This window comes from Monodelphis domestica, chromosome 3 (genome assembly GCF_027887165.1).
Source record: "Monodelphis domestica isolate mMonDom1 chromosome 3, mMonDom1.pri, whole genome shotgun sequence".
NCBI classification, from domain to species: domain Eukaryota; kingdom Metazoa; phylum Chordata; class Mammalia; order Didelphimorphia; family Didelphidae; genus Monodelphis; species Monodelphis domestica.
Window position 1 is genome coordinate 76021319 of NC_077229.1, and position 13785 is coordinate 76035103.

General features: G+C 42.4%; 2 protein-coding genes across 6 annotated transcripts in view; both read left to right on the plus strand.

Moving 5' to 3' along the window:
• The first annotated feature begins 2920 nt into the window (after positions 1 to 2920).
• Positions 2921 to 13785, plus strand: part of SCAMP4 (secretory carrier membrane protein 4) — an 85243-nt gene continuing 74378 nt past the window's right edge. Inside the window, exon 1 of one of the 3 annotated variants that reach the window (XM_056820680.1) lies at positions 2921 to 3035. The gene's annotated coding sequence lies outside the window, so the exon portion shown is untranslated. Of the gene's footprint in view, positions 3036 to 7364; positions 7456 to 13785 lie in introns of those variants that run through there. The other 2 variants (XM_056820681.1, XM_007489309.3) reach the window with 2 other exon arrangements.
• Positions 2926 to 13785, plus strand: part of ADAT3 (adenosine deaminase tRNA specific 3) — a 43001-nt gene continuing 32141 nt past the window's right edge. The window contains exon 1 of one of the 3 annotated variants that reach the window (XM_007489308.3): positions 2926 to 3025. The gene's annotated coding sequence lies outside the window, so the exon portion shown is untranslated. Of the gene's footprint in view, positions 3036 to 7370; positions 7456 to 13785 lie in introns of those variants that run through there. The other 2 variants (XM_007489307.3, XM_007489306.3) reach the window with 2 other exon arrangements.

A 13785-nucleotide genomic window follows, 5' to 3' on the forward strand; every position in this document is an offset into this window, starting at 1 on the left:
TTTCCCATTTAAAGAATGTATGTTGTCATTATGAGGCTAATTTATCATATTTCTTTACAAGTTTTGAACATCTCAAACAAAAGCAAACTGTCATAAATTTTTAGTTGCCTCTCTTCCCCAAAGTTTATACAACAATTTTTTTTAAAGGCCTTAATGGATTTTCATTCATTTCCAATGAAGATATACAAAGCAGCATCTTTCTCTATGATCTGGTCTCTTCTGTGCCTAGAATTCTCTCTGTTGTTCATTTATCCAATATAATTTTGACTGTCATCAGTATCCAGTGACCTAGTTTTTAACCTCATTCTTCCTCCTAGGCCTGTAAGTTCCCAACATAGGTAGCATTCTTGACTCCTCACTATCTCTTAAATTGTGGCTAAGGTCTATCAGTTTCACCTCTGCAGCATCTCTCAAATATGCCTCCTTCCCTCCTCTGACACAGATCCTCACCTCATCCCTTTTTGTTTAATTGTTTCAGACTTTTCATGACCCTTGTTGACTGGGAAAAAAACACAGAACTATTAAATAGTCAAAATCACTCTTTAATCAAGAGCAAAAAGGGGTTCAGCGCTAATAGGCCTCGACAACAGAGCTGTGTGCTACACTGCACAGAGTCTGAGGATTGAACTCTGGCCGCTCTGGTCACTGACCCCTGGGAATGCCAAATGTAGGAGAATGACAATTCCAAAGAGCCATTAAAGTTGGGGAGCTCAAATACCTTTCTAGGTGAAACCTGGAGACTTGGGATGACAGGAACAGTTGATTGACTTTACAATGGTAAGAAAGGAAAAGGAGGAGTTTCAGACAGGAATAATAGTTAGGGGCTGATGCTTTACAATGGACACAAAATGGAAAGATCCAGCCCAGGACTGGGACATCTTGGTAAAGGACTTTATTTTAAAACCCTTACCTTCTGCCTTGGAGTCAATACTGTGTATTGGCTTCAAGGCAGAAGAGTGGTAAGGGCTAGGAAATGGAGATTAAATGACCTGCCCAGCGTCACACAGCTGAGAAGTATCTGAGGTCACATTTGAACCTAAGACCTCCTGTCTCTAGGCTTGGCTCTCCATCCACTCAGCCACCCAGCTACTCGGGTAAAGTCTAGAGGGAGAAACCATTGGGACAACAGAGATACTTAACCTCTGATGTGATTAGCTATTTCCACCCAAACTACCAGGATGTCTATTGTTAGCCTGAGACCAGAGAAGTAGGATCTTCCTTCAGGGAGAAAACTCTCCTATGACAAGGTCAAAACCTGGGGTTTCTACCTCCCAACTAATTAAACTGGGGACTTCTAAATTCCACGTTGACACCCTATAGACCTCATTCCTTTCAGTTTTCTTCTCCAGTGGCAAACAGAGTTCACATGGCTTGCTAAGAAAATTTCTGAGGCCCATTTTGAACTCAGGTATTCCTGACTGAAAGCCCAGAAGTTTATTCATTGTTCCACCTGACTGTACTTCAACCTGGGACTACTGCAGTAGCCTTCTGGTGTTTCTGCCTGCCTCATTTTATTTCATCCTCCATTCAGGCCAAAGTGATTTTACTAAAGCTCAGATCTGATTATATCACCCTCCCTATTCAATAAATTCCAGTGGCTCCCCATTGCTCCCATGATCAAATACAAAATCCTCCCCTAAACAAAGCCCTTCATAACCTAGCTTCCTTCTACATTTCCAGTCTACTTACACTCTACTCCTCCACATGTTCTTATATCCAGTGACATTGGCCTCCTGGCTCTATCACCAAGAAGACACTCCATCTTAACTCTGGGCATTCTTTCTGGCTGTTTCCCAAAACCTCCTCAACCTCTCCCTGTTGGCTTCATTTAAGTTCCAACGAGAATTCCACCTTTTACAGGAAACTTTTCCTAACCCAACTTAATTCCAGTGACTTCTCATTGTTAATTATTTCCTGTGTATTGTGTATGGAGTTTGCTGTGTACATTTGTTGTTTCCCTCATTAAATTGTGAGCTCCTTGAGGGCAAGAAACTATCTTTTGTCTTGTGGATTATAGCTTAGCCCAGGATTTGGCACATGGTAAGGTTAATGTTTATTGCCCCAGTTGCCCCTCTATGCCTCTACCTTTATGGCTACCTCCTCTCTTCCCCTCTATTCTATGTATCTTGTTGGCACTGTTTATTTATGTCTTCTCTCCACCATTGGAATGTGAGCTTCTTGAGGGCAGGGTTGTTTGCTTTTTCTTCTTCTTTTAATCTTTCTTGGTAATGCCAGGGCTTAACAGTGTTTGGCACATTTCTGTTGTTGTTGAGTCATTTTAGTAATGTCCAATTCTTTGTGACCCCATTTGAGGCGGTCTTGGCAAATATATTGAAGTGGTTTGCCATTTCCTTCCACAACTCATTTTACAAATGAGGAATCTGGGACAGTTAAGTGACTTGCCTAGGGTCACACAGCTAGGAATTTGTGTGAGGACCTATTTGAGTTCAGGAAGTGTCTTTCTGATTTCAGGTCCTGATGCTCTATCCATCTTTACCATACTGGCCACCAGGCACACAAGTAGGCTCTTAATAGATACTTGCTGATTTGTGAAAAGTAGCTCCTTCATAAACAAGTCTTGAATGGAATGGAATAGGATGCCTGGCTAGATAGTGAGCTCCGGAAAGTGTTCAAAGGAAAGCCTGCCCCAAGAGTGGGTGTGGACCACGCTTCCATCCCTGCCTCCAAGGAGCCAGAAGGAGGAGGCCAGACTCGCTGAAGAGCAACTACACCCAACCAACCTCTCATTCTCCACAGTCTCGTGACCACCCTCCAGATGGGACAGGCACTCTGTCACGAGGGCGGGGTCGCTCGAGTGGGCGGGGATTCAGGTCCACCTCGCCAAGGCTCCTGGATATTGTAGTTCTCCGGTTCGGCCACCGTAGGTCCCTGTCTCGCCTCTCCGAACTATTACTCCCATCGTGCCCCGCGGCCTCGGAGAAGGGAGCCGGTGGGGAGTAGGAAAGGAGGGAACCGGCGAGACCACTGCCTGTTGCTAAGCCTTGAAGGAAGCTCTGCGCTCAGGGTAGGTTCAGGTAAGGTTGAGGAAAACATCATTCGGGCAGGCGGCGGCGGCGGCGGCAGCGGCGGGGCGTAGATTCCCTTCAGTCTCGAGGCTGAGCTCCCGTCACGGGCCACGCCCCCTCTTTCCTCCTAACTCGATCCTTTCTGGCTGGGCCTCGGCCTTGGCTTCAAGGGTCCCTGGGAGAGAGCGGGAGAAGAGGGGAAGTGGGAGGAAAGAAAAGTAGAGAAGGATCTGGGATGGAGAGGAGAAGGGGAGGAAAAGTGGGTAAAGAACGAGGGGAAGAAAGAAAGGATGAATCAGGGATGGAGAGGGGAAGGGGATGATAGGAGGGGGAGGGAAAGATGAAAAGGAAGGGGAGAGGAAAGGCAGAGAGAGGAGGCGAGGGAAAAAAAAGAAGGGAAGGGAAGAGTGGGAGTGAAGTCCCTTTTGGAAGACAGGTAGGCAGCCTGGACACACACGTGGTTGGTGGATGGCCTGTCCATAGATTTCTTTCTAAGTGAAAAAAAGGTACCAGGAGCAGTTAAGTGGATAGAGCCCCAAGCCTGGAGTTGGGAGAACCTGGTTCAAATGTGTGATCTCAGACATTTCCTGGCTGTGTGACCCTGGAAAATCACTTAACCCAGCTTGCCTCAGTTTCCTCACTTGTAAAATGAACTGGAGAAGGAAATAGTTGAGCAGCTAGGTAGCACACTGATTAAAGCACCAGGCCTGGAATCAGGAAAACTTGGGTTCAAATCTGGTCTCAGACACTTCCTGGCCATGGGACAGAGACACTACCTAGCTGTTTGATCTTGGCAAGTCACTTAACTCCAGTCCCCTTGCCCTTATGCTCTTTTGTCTTAGAATTGATGCAAAGACAGAAGGTATGAGTTTGTTGTTTTTTAAATAACCCCAGTTGCCCGATTATCCTAGAATTGATACTAAGACAGAAGGTAGGGCTTTTAGAAAAAAGAAAAAGAAATAAAGGCACAGAGGGCAGCCACCTGAGGAAGCCTTGTAGGGAGTGGGGCATTGTATTTTTCTTTCTTTGTATCCCTCATCTAAGCACCCCCACCCCACCCCACCCTACCCTTGGGTAGTGTAGGAATTCCTATTAAGGTACTAGCTGGACTAATTGTTTTTGAGATACTGTTTGAGATACAGAGATACTACTCTGAGATACTGTTATCTGCTGTTGGAGACACAAATGAATGAAAGAAAAAGCTTTTACAAAGTTTTATCATATGCTGGACAGGCAAGCTTGTATATACCAGTCAGTTACTATGTCAAGCTCTGAAGATACAAAGAAAAAAAAAACAACGAAGCATTAGTATCCCTAAAGAAGCTTACATTCTGATGGTAGAGAAAGCATATATGTTATTAGGTACAGACAGCAATTTTTGTGGAATGTGAATTTGCTGGGTGACCATGGGGAGGGAGGGAGAGGGGAAGGGAATTGCAGGCCCATGGAAGGTTCAAGAACACTTGGGGGACCTGGAACAGAGAAGTGAGAGCAGAAGAGGGAACTTGAAGAGGGTCCAGGGCTAGCTATATGGGGGTCTGTCCCCAAGAGGAATAAAGTGGGGCAAACACCTGGATCCTGGACATGGATACCAACAGGAAACAGGTGGTAGGGGTCAATCATGAGGTCAGACTGAAGGAAGAGATATGTGGGGTTAGGGGACCAGATAGATGGGCAAGCCCAGCATAGATGTCAAGTCTAGGTCCATCCTGCTTTGGAGATCTCTGCTTGCTTGTTGTAGGTTCTGCTTTCACTTGGATTTTTTTTGGGGGGTGAGGGGTGGGGAGCCTGAGAAACAACAGAGCTGAGAGGCAGGGGTGAAGAGAGAGCACCACACATTACAGTAAAGTTAACAAGGGGGTGGGGGGAAGTTGAATGCAGATTTTCTGAATTCTTTCCATGAGGTTGAATTTGCTTGATGCAGATTTATGTAAATCAATACCTATCAATATGAAAAGCAGTCTTAGAAGGAAAGGCCCTAGTATCTGGAATTGGTGGAATCCTTGGAGAAGATAAGATGAGAATTGAGCTGAAACTTGAAGGAAGGCTTGGGAAATAAGATAAAATGAGGATGTATATATTCTAATTTATAGGGGACATCCTGTGCAATTCCCAATGAATTTTTTCATTTGGACCTTTGGTTTCTTGGTGTAAAGCAAACCTGCCATTGAGGAAACTACACCTGCAATTGTTTTCCAACTTTTCCAGTTGCCTAAGGCCTCTGTACAGTTAGTTTGCTCTGGGTCAGTGGGTCTGTGTGTTTGGGACAAGACTTGAATCCTTGTCTAAATGAAGCTTTCTATGATAAGATATTTAGATAAAGCACTTGTCCTGGTGAAATCATTTTTTAAAAAAAGACATTCTCTCCTTTTAAGAAGCTTATTTCCAGTGGAGGAAGACTTGATGGTAAGGGGCAGAGATGCCCTGTACAGCTCCAAAAATAAAACTGAGGAAAGCCCTTTGATCAGAGCCCTCTGGCTTCACTGTTTCTTGATACCCTCAAGGAGGTGTTCCTATAGGACTTTGCAAACTATTAGGGGCTACATAAATCAGAGGGCTTTCTTTTTCCACTTAGCCTTCCTGATTCTCACTTTTATGTTGGAAAAAGAAGGTATCCCTGTCATGACTCTTGAGTTAGGATTGAGTCGATGACCCCATGTCCTGCTGAAATATCCAGCAAAATTCAAAAGGACTTAGATCTGGGTTTCTTATCTGTGGTCTGTGAACTTGTTTTTTAAAAAATATTTTGATAACTATTTCAATATAATTTGTTTCTGTTGTAATTTTGTTATTTTGTATAATGCATTTAAAAACATTATTCTGAGAAGCCTACAGGCTTAGCCAGACTGCCAAAAAAGATCCCAGACACAAAAAAAGATTATGAATCTTTGACCTGAAGGAAGAATTCCAGGACATTGGGTAGATCCCCTGTGGGAACTTGTGGACAAGAATTCCAGGATGACTAGGTGTGGATGGGTTGAGGTCTGTACTAATGGAAGGGAGGACCACACTGATGAGATCACAGATCATTTGAAATAATAGAAGTATGTATGTAACCTCTCCCCTCCCCCCATGTTAACTGTGAGCTGTATGAAGGCAAGGACTGGGTCTCAACTTTGTACCTTTCCATTTTGTATTTGCTTAATTAGTGTTTGTTATATGGTAGAGTTAACAACAGTGAAATAAAACATTTCATTTTCCTTAGTAGGTAGTGAGTTCACTGTCACTGATGATGTTCCAGTGCATGTTGAATAATTAATTAGACCTCCTCCATGGCTATAAAGAGCATTTATGCAGGGGAGGCAGGATCTTAGGTACTATAAAAAGGCATTTAGCCAAGCCCCTCATTTACTGAAGAAAAACAAGCCTCTAAAGGTTAAGGGACTTACTCAGGAAGTAAGCTTTAGAGATGGGATCGGAACCTTGGCATTTGATTCCCAAGTCAGTACAGGTGTCCCTTCCACATTGTAACTTTCTCTGTTCAATATATCTTGGGTCAGCATTAGAATTAAATGGGAATTTCAGGGGAATTTTGCAGAAGCTGCAGATGACAAACATTCAAAGGCCAGCAGAAGGCACAGAAAAAATTTAGAAACTCAAAAATGCATAAACATGTGTATGGTATTGTATAATATGAATATATCTTTTAATATCACAAATATGCACAATTTCTTTTTTAAGTTAAAATAAATAAAAAGTTAAAGTTTGTGAAAAGGGAAAACCAAAAATTTTTACTCAGATATTCCAGATCAAAGTAGTACTTCACTCTTGACCCCTTCCCCCACCTGTGATGAAGAAGGAAGGTGTAAAATCTTTCCCTTGTGCCATTTAAGCTGGAAGAGACTTTAGGTTACATAGATCAACCCCTTTATTTAAATGAGGTTCAAGGAGGCTAAGTAATTTATCTACATTCACATAGGCTTTAAGTGGCAAAGCCAAGATTTGAACAGATATTCTTTTATTCTAGACAGCTCTCTTTCAGTCACTACGTGACTGCCTTCAACCAAATGACTTGATCATCATAGCCTCACTTTCCTCATGTGTCTGAGTTGCTAACCAGTGATTAGAATTGCAGGCTGATGAAGTTAAGCAAAACTAAGTAACTTGCATAGTTCAAGGCCTTCTGGTTTCCAAAGTAGAGCACCTCAAAACAGTCAGCCTGAAAATCCAGGAGCATGGGAACATACAAATATGAGGATGCAATGACAACTCTGCTAATAAGCAGGGAAGGCTTCTTGGAGGTGATGACAAACACAAGCAGGTGGTTCTCTAACTAAGTTTGGCCTAATTAGAACACATTCAGGGTATTGTTTGACTGTGTTCTTCTGACTTATCTTCCTCTAGGACTTCAGTCGTGCTCCTTGTTAGTATATTGGCCATTATTTCCTTGACACAGGGCAGACGAGGCTTCGCTTCCACGACCTGGAAGGTGAGTTTTCTCAGGCAACGTGGCCTGATGGAAAGCACCTTGAACTGAGAGTCAGATATTTTTTAGACTATTGGGGGACAGTAGGATGAGAAGCCAATGCAAAGAATATTTGTCAGAACAAAGATGCCTATTATACTCACCCAGGAGCTTGAGACTGGGAGGGTAAGAGGAGATCTATACTTTTTGGTCCCCTAACATTTTTCTACTTACCTGAAAGAAACTACTTTGATGAAGGGACAGCCTGTGGGTCACTCCTAATGTTTGTTTGTTTATTTTTTAACCTGAGAGAAATAGTTAATATTCAGCATGAATGACAAATAAGGGTGTTTTTGTGTTTTGAGTTGGAGACAGTGGCTGCTTTCATGGAGCCTAGACCCGATTTTGTTACTAGAGGAATCACATGGCAGTGAATAGATGGTATCCCATCTTTTCCTTTCAACTAGAGAGAAACTTGGATTTCAGAGAAATCTCTCTTTTCTGTACAAGTAGCAACAGCCAATTTTATAATTTCTCTAGATGAAGAGGCAGTGTAGAAGGGTGGGTAGAGGTCTGGAGTTAGGAAGATCTGACTTTGTCATTTAGCAGTCTGAGCCTTGGGTGCCTTTTCAGGGAGGATTAGAAGTTACAGATTCATTGTTCTGCTGGAGGAGTTCCTACACTGGAAAAATATACTGTAAATGTTATAGATTATAGAGATCACCATAGAGGTCTAATAATAGCCAACATTTATATGATGCTTAGAGACTTGCAAAGTGCTTTACTGATTTTATCTCATTTGATCTTTACAACAACCCTGTGAGGTAGGTGCTGTTATTATGCTCATTTTGCAGATGCAGAAACTAAGGCTAGTGAGTCTGAGCTGGGATTCAGTCTTAGGTCATTCAGACACAACTCTAGCTCTTTGCCCATTGTACTTTCTGGCCTTCTGGCATAAATAAATCGTGCTTTTCTAGTATTTCCTTAAACTTGCAAAGTACAAACATGGTATACCCCAGTGTGGGATTTTTCAATCCACAACTAGATGTGAGAACAAGGCTTTTCCAGATCTCATGGTGAGTAGAGAATCAGAAGCATTGAACTGGCCTCATCTCTTACTTTCTTCAATCCTTCTAAGTAGTTAGAGGCAGTAGGAATGTTCTTCATTTCTAGCACCAGTTAGGGGAGGTAGATTTGGATTCAGTATGAGAAACTTCCTAAACATTAGCCCTTCCCATAACCTAATAAATTACTTCTTTAGATACTGAGAAAATACAAACGGGTATCAGCAAGGTAGACTTGGAATCAGGGGTTGAGGTGCTGATACTTACTCTTGGCCTACTCATGGGGCCTTTCGAGGCCTTGATTTCCTTATCTCTTAAATGAAAAGGTTGGATGATGAAATCTTCAAAGCCCTTTCCAGCTCTCAGTCCTGAGGTCTTTCTAAGTTTTTTTTCACTGAGGTTTTTCTTCTTTTTTTTTTTTAACCCTTACCTTCCATCTTGGAGTCAATACTGTGTAGTGGCTCCAAGGCAGAAGAGTGGTAAGGGCTAGGCAATGGGGGTCAAGTGACTTGCCCAGGGTCACACAGCTAGGAAGTGGCTAAGGCCAGATTTGAACCTAGGACCTCCCATCTCTAGGCCTGGCTCTCAATCCACTGAGCTACCCATCTGCCCCCTTTTTTCTTCTTTTTGAAAAATCTTATTATTTTTATTTTTACCTTTTGGCTTTTTTGCTTTGTTTTTGAGGCAACTGGTAGGTAGTCCCATGGAGAGAGTATGCCTGGAGTCAGGAAGACTTGAGTCCAAATCTAATCTCTGACACTAGCTGTGTGATCTTGGGCAAGTCACAACCTATTTGCCCAAGATTCTTGACCTGTAAAATGGAAATCTCAATACTACCTCAGAGGGTTATTGTAAGGAACAAATGAGATTTTTTAAAAGTGCTTAGCACAGTGCCTGGCACACAGTAGGCACTCTATAAAAATTTCTCTCTCCTTTCCTTTTTACATTCAGAATCTGCCCCTCATTGCTCCTCTACTCATCTAGTCCTAGTAATAAAGATGGAAAAGTAAGGACAGGTAGGTGGCACAGTGGATGTCAGGCCAGGAGTCAGAAGGAATTGGGTTCAAATCTGGCCTCAGGAATTTCCTAGCTGTGTGACACCAGGCTAGTCACTTAATCCCCATTTTTTTCCCTTGCCTTTTCCCTTCGGTGTTAGAGTTGATACTAGGACAAAAGGTAAGGGTTTTTTTTTAAATGATTAATTATAATGATGAGGGCTTATAAACATGTACTGTGGGACAGTTTTGTCAGTAATTGTCATAAAGCTTTGCTCATAGGGTGAGATTTCCAGTTTTTGCTCAGTACTGATTGGAGGTTGCCTTTCCCATAAGGAATACAGCATTTCAGAGATGGAAGGGCCTTCAGAGGACCCTTTATCTAATCCCTACCTAGAAAAGAATCCCCTCTGCTCTAGACCTGCATAACTTAAAAGGTTATTCAGTCTTTATTGGGCCATTTCCAATGAAAGGGCATATACTGCCTCTCAAAGGTACCCATTGCTCTTTTCTATAATTATAAATTAGAAATTTTTTCTTAACATCAAACCTAATTTTGTCTCTGCAACTTCCAACCATATCTCCTAGTTCCGCCCTTTTGGGCCAGGCAGTCTCACAATTACAAAACAGTGTTTGGAATGTTTGAAGTTGTGGTCATAGTCTTCCCAAGTTTTCTCTAGTCTGATGCAGCCCAAGGCAGCCTTCCTTCTGTGGCTGCCAGGTCACACAGACAACTCGAACTGCACTTTGTTGACTGCCTCCCCACCCAACCCCCCTAACCTTCAAGTCTTTGTCAGACAAATTGCTCTCTGATCCTTGTATCTGAATAGTCAGTTTTTATTTGGATATAGCCAGTCAACTAGTTTAGGATCCATCTAACTGGACTATATTATCTAGCTTACACCTCTGCATCTTGTTCCCAAGGGTGGCATGAGAGACATTTCTCAGTTGTTTTGTTTAAATCTAACCATATATATATAGTATTCCCCTGAGCTACCAATTTAGTAACCCTCTCAAAAAAGGAAATACAGTTAGTTTAGCATGACCTCTTCTTAGTGGGGCCATGCTGACTCTTTGTGATCCTTGCTTCCTTTTTAATTTTTAGATGGGATGCTTGCCAGCTCCTTTTTTAATAGCACTCTAGAATTTAGCCAGGAATCAAGCTTTAGATTGCTGGCCTATACTTTACAGATCCAGTCTCTTCTTTTTTTTAACTGTGCCCTTCTCCAGCTCAGTGATACCTCCCTATTCTCTTTTATGTTTCATAGATCACTGACTCTGGTTCAGCCATCACACCGGCCAGTCTTTCAGGACCCAAGAATGTAGTTTATCTGGGGCTGACTGATTTGAATTTAACAGGGCAAGGCAGCTAGGGATTGTCTTAATGACTTCATTTATTTGAATATCAGCTTTCTACTAGTTATTTTGATTCTGTCCTTTTTAGTCCAGAGTTTAATCTCATTGGCAGAGAATCCAGATCCAGAATTAGAATTGAGCATCTTTGCCTTCTCTTGCTTGCTAAGTTACTGTTACTATTGTCCCATGCACCCTGAGCAGCTGTCCTATACCTGCCTTAGATCTCTTTTTCCTCAGTAGAGTTGAAAAAGCCACTTTGTATTGCCCTAATTTTTCTTGCCACTGTAATTGTTAAAAAGGTATAGGAATTGTAAGGAGATTGAAAAAGTACAGGGGATAAGGAAGCTTTTGTAACAGGGAATGGAGGGGTTGAAGGGAGAGAGGGAATATGACTGCTGATGAAGTAAAAGGAGAGAGATACCCCTGCTGAGAGGCTATCTTTGAAAATTGGGGTTCCCGAGAAATGGGACACCTATGATAGCCTGAGGGAATGTCTTCTCTATTGATTGATGTTGAAGATACCCCAGAGCAGGTAAGCACAGACCCTCCTGAGGAACAAGCCTACTACTACTACTAATGTTATTCTCAAATATTGTATTATATCTTTGTATCCTTACCTGCCCATGTCTGCATTAGGACAAGTGGAGAGACCAGAATTTAATTTCATGATAAAAATAATTAATTTAGCATTTGTAGGATCATAGATTTAGATTTGGAAGGAATGTTATAGACCAGTGATGGCAAACCTTTTAGAGGAGCAGGTGATGTCCTCAGGCATGCCTGGAGAGGGGAGGCTCCTCATCCCTCTGACTTTCTAGTAACAAATTCTGGCAAACTCTGTGCTAGGGTGATGGCAAGCGTGCCCACAAAGAGGGCTCTTGAGTGGCCCTTCTAGCATACGTGCCATAGGTTTGCCAACATGGTTATAGACCATTAAGCCAAATCTCTTAATTTTATCGATAAAGAAAATGAGGCCCAGAGAAGTTAAGGGAATGTCTAGGGTCATATAGTAAATAGCTATGGTAGGATTTGAACCCAGCTCTTCCTGCCTTAAGTCCAGTGCCCTGTCCATTATTCCATACTACCTTATAGGAAGACCAACAAAATCAAGAAAATCACATGGACCTGGGCTATATTATTGTTACTATGTATTTATTCTCTCATTGCATTGGCACACTGGGCTTGACAGCCCCTGGTACAAACAGAAAAAAGGTCAGAAGAGTGGTAGGGAATGGATTTGGGGCTGCATCTGTTACCCAGTTCCCTTTTCTCTGCTGTGTGTAGCCTAACAGTTGGCAGCTGGCAGAGGTCCTCCTTCCTGTTCCTAGGCCTGCTGCCCACATTTACTCTGATTCCCAGCAACCAGTACTAGTCAGTGGTCTCCACCCTCATGACAAATAGAAAGGAGTCAGCACTCTGGCATGTCCTTGGGAAAGCATGAAACTCCTCTCCTGTGCATTTTCAGTTGTCTTTTCAAAGGGCCAGGCAGCTAAAAACTAGAAATGATCATTCCTCCCTATTGTTTCCCTCTTCACTTGTCCTTCAACTTCAAAAGTGATGATAACCAGCTGATCACCTTCAGTGTACTGTTTGGGCTCCCAAAGCACTTTACCTCTAACATACAGTTCTATAAGCCCTACATAGTAATGCTAATACTGATATCTCATTTTATAGTTGAAAAAATTGAGGCCCAAGGAGTGCGAGTGATTTGCTCATCATCAGTATCACAAGAACCCCAGATCTTCCTACTTTTAAGACTAATGTCCTTTCCCAGTGTAGTAGATGGCCTTCAGTTATTATAATAGCGATTTCCATTTCTTTAGCATAGGGTTTTTTGGTTTTGTTTCTTAATTTTTTTTTAGCTCTTGCCTTCTATCTATTGGTCTTAAGGCAGAAGAACAGTAAGGGCTAGGCAATGGGGATTAAGTATGACTTGTGCAGTCACACAGCTAGGAGGTGTCTGAGGCCACATTTGAACCCAGGATCTTTTGTATCTGATTCCATCCACTGAGCCACCAAGCTGCTCCCAAGCAAAAGGGTTCTTAATTTGAACTTGCTTTTTAGTAACTATTTCAGTATAATTGACTTCCTTTGTAATCCTATACATGTTTATATGTTTAAAAACATGATTCTGAGAAGGGGTCCATAGGCTTTATCAGACTGACTGCCAAAGGGGCCCTGGACACAAACAAGGTGGAGAAGTCCTTTTGCACTGTATTGCTGGTAAAGCTCCTTCCTGGTGAAAGTAGCTTGTACAAGTGTTCTCTCCATTTTACAGAGGAGCTCAGTGAAGGGAGCCTGGGGACATGGGAGTAGGGTTGTCCCAAGAAGATTAAAGGCTGGAAATATTTGATCTACCATTTGTAGGATCATATATTCAGATCTGGAAGGGATGTTACAGACTATCAAATCCAATCTCTTTGTTTTACAGATAAAGGAAGTAAGGCCCAGAGAAGTTAAGGGAGTGTCCAGGGTCATATAGCTGATAGATAGCTAAGGTGGGATTTGAACCTAGCCCTTTTTGACTATAAGTCAGGATAAGCTTCTGGATTTTTATATATATATATATACCTAACACCTGTGAGAATAGGCAAGGGCACCCCAGGAAAACTCTTTTTTCTCTGGTGTTACAGGATAAAGGATTTAGAACAGGCAGGTGAGCCAAGGTTTGATTGGTGATAATAAAGGCAGGCTTGTTCTCAATAGTTTGGGGGAAGAATATGTTACTAAGGTCTTGTAGGAATTTAGCAGCCATGTCATAACCATCATCAACGGTAGCAACCAATCAGTCCCACCCAGGATGGTGTACATCTAGAGCTTCTGGGTTGGATGAAAACCCATAAGGAGGGCCTTAATCAGGGAGGAAAAGAGAGAGGCAGCGTTCCCCTTGGAAGTTGTCATTGTTTAAGTGATGGACTGGAGAGAAGAACAGCTGGAAT